An 8,519-nucleotide genomic window follows, 5' to 3' on the forward strand; every position below is an offset into this window, starting at 1 on the left:
GCTGTCTTTATTTGTAAAGTCTATGAACCCTCTTGTCATTGAGAGACAGAGAGAGCGGGACTTCCTCTTAGGCTGCGGAGTCGTGAGCCAGAGGGAAACCTAGAGCGCCACAAGCGGGCTGGCGGGTGAACTGCAGTGTCCCGCCGCCTTGCTTGATTTACCCGGCTCCTAAGCGCATCCCTGGGCAGGGCAGCCAGGTTCTCCCGAAGCCGGGAGGGAGGCGCTTTTGAAGAGAAGGGTCAGGTTCAACTGCAAAAAGATGCCGGCCCAACTCTCCTCCCCTCCCGGTCCCCCCTTCTTCAGGACTTGGCCAGAAAATGGCTATGCCCCCCTTTCCCCTCTTGAGTAGCTGTTTTATAGGGATCGGGTGGGTATAGCGTTCTTCCCCAGCACGTTTGTTAAAGAGAGGTTTGGCTTTCCTTTTAAAAACACTGCACAGAAGTTGCAACCTTTCAAGGGCGGTTATTATAATTCCCATAAATGCAAGAAAACGGCCACCGCCCCTTAAATCTTCCGCAGCATCCCCACCCGCAAGCGCCACTTGACTGATGGAAACTGAGGAGGCGAAGGTCTTGCTTTGTAGCTGCCGCTGCTGGTTCCTCTGCTGATTTGCTGCCTGGCGGGCAACTTTTAAGGGTGCAAGAAGAGCCCCGAGAAGGAGGTGGATGGGCAGAATTCAGCTGGATAATTTGCAGTTTGGGGACAAATTGTGAAATTCTTCTGGCCTGCCACAGGTTCAGCTACAGGGAGATTGCTCCAGGCAAACCAAGCAGCTAACTGGCTGGCTCAGATGCAGGCGATTGCTCCCAAGAAGAGGACATTGCACACACAGAACTTCCACTTCAGACTACTGGATAGTTCCAGTGCACCCTCACTGGAAAATTTCTAAGCCCAGAGTGTTTTTCAGTAAGCAACTAGAGAGGGCAATTGTTTGAGGCACTTCACATTATCTCAGTAATTGTTAGCAACCCCTTATTCTACTTTTGCCATTGCCCACACCAGAGTCACATAACTTTCCATCCTTATTTGGTTTGTGGAATCCTACAGCCTAAGACGGTGAAGGGGAACTAGCAACCTTCCAGCAATTGGGAAACTGTTGTTTCCTATTTATGATCTGTACACCACCCACCTTACAATGGGGCCTGGGCAGTTAACAATACAGTGGTACCTCGGGTTAAGAACTTAATTTGTTCCGGAGGTCCATCTTAACCTGCAACTGTTCTTAACCTGAAGCACCACTTTAGCTAATGGGGCCTCCTGTGCTGCCGCCGCGCGATTTCTGTTCTCATCCTGAAGCAAAGTTCTTAACCTGAGGTACTGTTTCTGGGTTAGCGGAGTCTGTAACCTGAAGCGTATGTAACCCGAGGTAACACTGTAAAGGATAAATAAAAAAACAATAAACAAGGGTACTAAAATTAAAGTGTAAAATAACCAAAGTATAAAAACCAATAATTGAGATTTTGCTGCAGCTGGCTTTAACAAAGAAAACATTAGCACACTAAAGACTACAGCACCTATCATCCCTGGCCATGCTAGCTGGGACAGATGGGAGTTGAAATTCAACATCTGGAGAACCACAGTCTCCTTTAGCCTAGAAGAATGACATGGTTTGACTTAGTTTGAGCAATTTCTTGTATGGAACTATTTCTTGTATGGAACTTTAGATAAAAGTGTTTCCTTGTTCTAGCTTCTTTCCTCTGGGGTTTACATTCCCAAATGACCTACTAGTAGATGCAGCATCTGACCAGCTCTCAGTCTTCAGAAGAGTCTACTTTTGCACCTGACCTGGTGCCAGTGGTTTGGCGCTGCCTGAGAGCCCCAAGCTTGGCAGCAATGGCAGTGGTTGGCTGCCATTTTAAATGATCCAAAATGCAATGCCCCATTTCATATATATATAAAATTAAAACAGTGGGCAGCCACCCACAGATGAGATACATACTTGGCTCCTATTCAAAAGCAACACTGATGTGCACCTATCACTAAAGAGCCTACAAAAGAGGGCAGCAAGTTGCCACTGCTGTCATGTCAAAAGGTAAGTGTAGTCACGTTAGAAGGGTTATATATTGGGGCCCATAATTCCTAGGCAAGTTGGAGATGCATTATTACGTAGACTTGGAACATGAGGGCTTAGAGCCATATTTGTGTGAGTAGGTGCAATTCTCACTTCAACTTACTCCTTGGAAGAATGTCCAAATCCATCCATCTTTCTTGCTTTCTTTCTTTACTTACTTACTTACTTACTCACTCACTCGCTTATTTAGGATTGTCTCTCCCGAGCCTGAGGGGGAGAAAGTGGGGAGGCTGTAGTGGGATGAAGAAAAGAGGCAGCCACCATCATGTTGGACCCATATAATCAGGGCTGTTATTTGTTATATCTTTGTCATCATGCAAGTTTGACAAGGTTTGTTGCTGTTTAATTTTAGTTCAGCAATGCTCAAAGAAGAGGCCTTACAATGGCATAGTTTCCTGGAACTTACTACAGTGGTGCCCCGCAAGACGAACGCCTCGCAAGACGAAAAACTCGCAAGACGAAAGGTTTTTTCGTTTTCGAGTTGCTTCGCAAGACGAATTTCCCTATGGGCTTGCTTTGCAAGACGAGAACGTCTTGCAAGTTTGTTTCCTTTTTCGTAAAACCGTTAAAACCCAGGGTGCATTGCTGGAAGAGGTGCAGTTGCGACTTGACTTTGAGGAGCAACACATTGCACGCGGTGTGGTGGTCTTTTTGAGCTTTTTAAAGAGTTTGCTGAATTTTTGAAGCTTTTCCAAAACTTCTTTTGCAGCTGTTTGGTAAGTTAAACTTTTAAAACTTTTTTTGGGGTTTTTTGGATTTTGGGTTGGGGTGTTTAGAATTCAAGGACTTGGTGTTGGGGAGAGGTTTGCAAGAATCTGGGAGCTTGTGTGGTTTTTTCCTGCATTTTTATGATTTTCTGTGACCATTGGGCCATGTTGTTTTTTTTTGAAAAAAATTTCTGGGTTTTGAATTTCTGTGTGCTGGGTGGCTGGGGGAACAGCTGGGGAGGGGTTTGCAAGAATCTGGGAGCTTGTGTGGTTTTTTTTTTTGAATTTTTATGGTTTTCTGTGACCATTGGGCCATGTTGTTGTTTTTTTGAAAAAAATTCTGGGTTTTGAATTTCTGTGTGCTGGGTGGATGGGGGAACAGTTGGGGAGGGGTTTGCAACAGTTGGGGAGGGGTTTGCAACAGTTGGGGAGGGGCTGGGGGAACAGTTGAGGTTTTTGAAGACTTTGGTGATTTTTAAAGCTTTCCCAAAACTTCTTTTGCAGCCATTTGAGGATTTTGAAGACTTTGGTGATTTGCAGCCATTTCGTAAGTTAAACTTTTAAAACTTTTTTTGGGGGTTTTGGATTTTGGGTTGGGTGTTTGGAATTCAAGGACTTGGTTCTGGGTTTGAATTGCTGATTTTTCTTTTTTCTTTTTCTGAGTTTACGAAGGTAACAGCTGTGCTGTCATGGGACCCAAGAAGACTGCTGCTGCTGCGGAGGCCGGCGAGAGGAATAAGGAGAAGGTGACGCTGGAAATGAAGAAGGAGATCATCCGGAAGCACGACGGTGGAATGCGTGTGACGGACCTCGCCAGGGAGTACGGCAGGAACCCATCGACCATCGGGACCATCCTGAAGATGAGGGAGAAGATCCTTGCGACTGATGCAGCCAAGGGAGTCACCAGGATCGTGAAGAACCGCCCAGCTGTTCTGGAGGAGGTCGAGAAGTTGCTGCTCATCTGGTTAGAAGAGAAGCAGCGTGCAGGGGACACAGTGACTGAGGCAGTCATTTGTGAGAAGGCCAAGGCCTTGCACGCAGACCTCATCCGGGAACAGCCAGGAACCTCAGGCGAGCCAGAAGTCTTCAAGGCAAGCAGAGGCTGGTTTGACCGGTTCAAGGCAAGATCTGGAATCCACAGCGTGGTCAGGCATGGAGAGGCTGCCAGTTCTGATGTTCCTGCGGCTGAAGACTTTGCCTTGGAGTTCCTGGAGGCTGTGAAGACGGAGGGCTACGTTCCACAGCAGGTCTTCAACTGCGACAAGACCGGGCTGTTTTGGAAGAGGATGCCCAAAAGGACTTTCCTCACACAGGAGGAGGCCAAGTTGCCTGGCCACAAGCCCATGAAGGACCGTCTGACCCTGCTCTTCTGTGCCAACGCAAGCGGCGACCTGAAGATCAAGCCCCTGCTGGTGTACCACTTGGAGAACCCACGGGCCTTCAAGAAACACAAGGTCGACAAGGAGCGGCTGAGTGTCATGTGGCGATCCAACAGCAAGGCTTGGGTCACACGTGTGCTGTTTGTGGACTGGGTCAATCTTGCTTTTGGCCCTGCTGTCAAACAGTACCTGCTGGACAACGACCTGCCGCTGAAGGCTTTGCTTCTGATGGACAATGCTCCTGCTCATCCTAAAGGCCTTGAGGTGGACTTGTTGGAGGAGTTCAGCTTCATCAACATCATGTTCCTGCCGCCTAACACCACGCCACTGCTCCAGCCGATGGATCAGCAGGTCATCGCCAATTTCAAGAAACTCTACACCAAGGAGCTTTTCAGGCGATGCTTCGAGGTGACTGATTGCACCACCATCACCCTGCGGGAATTCTGGGAGGACCACTTCGACATCGTCACCTGCTTGAAGATGATCACCACGGCCTGGAACGGGATCAGCCAGAGAAATTTGAATTGCGCTTGGCGCAGCCTGTGGCCGGACTGTGTGGCACCAAGTGACTCTGATGCACCAGAGTCAACAGTGGTGCAGGACATTGTTGCCTTGGGGAGGACCATGGGCCTGGAGGTCACAGAGGAGGACGTCTGCGAACTGGTGGAGGAGCACGACCATGAGCTGACCACCCAGGAGCTGGTTGAACTGCAGTCAGAGGTTGCGCAGGAGCAGGCCTCGCTGGAAGAGGAGGAAGCAACTGAGGAACGGCCGTCCTCCAAAGAACTGAGGGACATTTGCCAGAAGTGGAATGAGGTGCAGGCTTTTGCAGAGCGGCACCACCCTGACAAGCACGTGGCACATGACCAAGCGAACACTTTTGATACGACGGTCATGTTGCCTCTCAGGGAGCTGCTGAAAAGGCGGATGAAGCAGCAGACCATGGACAGGTTCCTCAGCAAGAAGCAAAGAGTGGAAGAGGAACCTTCTTCGAGTGGTCCCCCAGAGTCTTAGAAAATGTAATGTACCCTTTTTTGATTTTTAAATGTTTTTCCTGTCATGTTTAGAAACTTAATTTATTGTTCCTTCAATTTTTGATATGCTCTTTAAAGTATGTGTGACTTTAAAGAGCAGTTAATAAACTAATTTGGCTTTGATTGGACTTTTTTTGACCATAGGAACGCATTAATTGAATTTCAATGCATTCCTATGGGAAACCGTGCTTCGCAAGACGAAAAATTCGCTAGACGAAAAAACTCGCGGAACGAATTAATTTCATCTTGCGAGGCCCCACTGTACTAGTTATTTGCATGACAAATTGTCCCTAATGACTGTTAACAAGCAGCATTACTAACACAACTTGAAATACATTTTGAATGTTGTGACATTACACTACCATTAGTGTAAACAAAACAGGCGATATGATCCTTTTACTGGGGTTAAACTCCCGCCAATAAAAATATATAACCTCATTGGTGGGTTTATTTTCCCATATCCTGTTATATGAATATGCTAGTTACTGTTATGAATCTTTTTTCATATTACTATTTTCCTAAGTAATGCTTGGTATGAAGAAATTAGTAGACTTTTAAAAACTGACTTCTCCCAGCAAATCCAAATTGCTTCTAGTTATCACTCACATGTTGTCTGATGTGCTATTCAACATAATAAATTCATCTTTGTACTTTTATTTTTTTGCTCTGACCATTAAATTATTTCTGATATAAAAATAAAAATTACTTTTGTAGGTCTGGTAGTTTTATTTTGACTTCACAGAACATTTTAGGGTTTCAATGGATGTTAATTTAGAATGAAATGGAAAGGAAACTGATTCTCTGAAGAGAATCCAGGAACACTTGCTATAATGATTATCTTCATGATTTGAAGACAACAGCCTGCCTTTCATTAGGGCATAAGCAGTGCCTTTAGGACCCATGTGCTGACTGTACAGTTCTCATGAGTAACACATTTATGCACAACGGTAGCTAAGAACACCTGGAGTTGTGGTTAGTACCAACTGCAGACATGGTGAAAAATTCACAGCATAGAAATAGGAAGAAGAAACCAGGGCTAATCATTTGTTAGCAAGAACATTGTACACCTCAGGGGGAGGGGGGCAGCCACATGCAGTTGAAGATAGGCAACTCTTAACTGCATTTTTCCTTCTAAGGTACTTGCTTAAAAACAGCCAAACAATGGAGCCAATTAGATCAGCAGCCAAACAGTTGACTCAAATTACAAAGAACAAAATCAACTAGTACCTTGGTCTCTAAAATAATCATATCTCACATTGCTTCATTCAAGCCTTTTGTCTTGATTTCCATCCACTAAAATCCCAAAACCTTTCAGATGAAAGTATGAGGAACTTACCAATTCAAGCAGCTGCGTCTGTTTCAAATGAACAAAGGTAATCCTAAATTAACCTCAGTCTCTATTAAAACTAGAGCAGGGAACTTGTTATTCATCTTTTCTACAGAAGGTACAACAAATTAGAATGACAGCTCTTACGTAATTTGCTGCTTTAAAGACACCAGTGCCACAACACTAACAGACTTTCGAGCTTAAATGTTAATTAAGCCCATAGTCTGCAACAGAGTTACTGGAAGTTGGGTTTCTGGATTGTCTTCTAAGTTTTTTCTTCCCCATATGTGAAGCAAACACAAGACTCGGAAAGAAGTCAGTATTATACTGCAGTTACTTGCCATGAACAGCAGTGCTTTGTGTTGGAGCAAGATTAAATGCTGGATAGCAGGAAATTTGGAAAGAAATCATTTGACTAACTGCTGAGCAATATTTCTGTGACAAGAACAATATCCTGCTTGTGCAACACACAGCAATTCTGCTCTGTAAAAGACTAACTGGATAACCCAAGTTAAATCTGCTTTAACAGTGGCATGTGGTTAAACAGGAAGCAGGTGACAAAGTACACCAGTCATGGAGAAACAGATGCCAAATCACCGTACCTGTTTAACCAAGCCCTGTTCTTGTTGGACAGGTGACAGCAGAAGAACCCTAACCCTTCCCAGCTTTGTCTAGGAATAACCCTCAGGAGGTGGCTGTAGTCAGATGTAGTCAACATGAAATAGGAAAGTCAGGTGCTAGCAAATTCGTTCCAATGAGGTTTTTCTTTGCCAAATTTAGCAGTTCATCTTACAGCCTTGTTCTAGCGCTAAAAAGCTCTTCATCTATATTCCAAACCACTTTATGTATAATATGTCTCAGAATTTGCCTTCCTGGAACTGTAGAGTTGGAAGGGACCATAAGGATCATCTAGTCCACCCCCAACACAGGAATCTTTTTGCCCAACGTGGGACTAAACCCACGACCCTGAGATTAAGCATCTCCTGCACTACCAACTGAGTTACCCCAGGTGAGCTTTGCCATTGCTATTATTACTGAGTTAAGCCAGCCAGTAGCTTTTCCGTAGGGATGTTTGAGACAGCTGCAGATTTTGACAGGTACAGAAAAGGATCACTGGAGTTAGGCATGATCCAACACTGAAGCTGAGATTATATTAACATGACAGCAAGTTTTAAGGCACTGGGGTAAACTGGTGCAAACTGGGTAGACACGCTCTGTCTACATCACTGTTTTCAAGGAGAACAGACCTGAGATACAGCTTAGAGTCAGGTTTTCTGAAGGATTGTCTTTCATACATACCTCTCTGGACCTTCAGATGTTTACCAGAGGCTCTTCTCCAGCACCTCCCATCAAATGAGGTGAGGCAGGTATCTACCAAGGAGATACCCTTTTTGGTGGTGGCAGCCCCAGTTATGGAATGCTCTCACTAGCAAGGTTTGTCTAATGCCTACACCAAATTATTTGCAGTGCCAGATGACCTTTTTATTTTCCCAAGCTTTTTAGGACCATGTTTGTTCCAAGGGCTAAAATAAACCAATTGTCAGCTGTTTTTAAAACTCATTTTTAGAAGGAATTATGCTGCTTGCATTGATTTTTAAGTGGTAATTTGTATTGATCTCACTGTTCTAACTTTGGATTGTTAAATGTTTTTAATGGGCAGAGGGTAAACAATGTTGAGGAGATGGTTGATGGGCAAGTAGCAAATGCTTAAATAAATAAAATAGGTATCTCATTAAGAAGTGTTGAGTTTGGAACACGGAAAACCCCTTTTTCACATTATAGCAAACATACAAGTCAGGTGTATGTAAGATTCAATTTGGCAAGGAAGTGTGTGTATTGAAGGAAAGAAGTAGTGTAAACTAAAACAACTGACTGTACATTTATTTGTGAGTCACTTGGTTTTCTAGGAAATGAATTCTACTGTGCCTCCAACTGAGTGATCTCAGCTTTCAAAATCCTTCTACAGAATAATTTCCGCATTTAACATTCCTGTATTTTTTC

The sequence above is a fragment of the Podarcis pityusensis genome (assembly GCF_964106645.2).
Source record: "Podarcis pityusensis genome assembly, chromosome: 3".
NCBI classification, from domain to species: Eukaryota; Metazoa; Chordata; class Lepidosauria; order Squamata; family Lacertidae; genus Podarcis; species Podarcis pityusensis.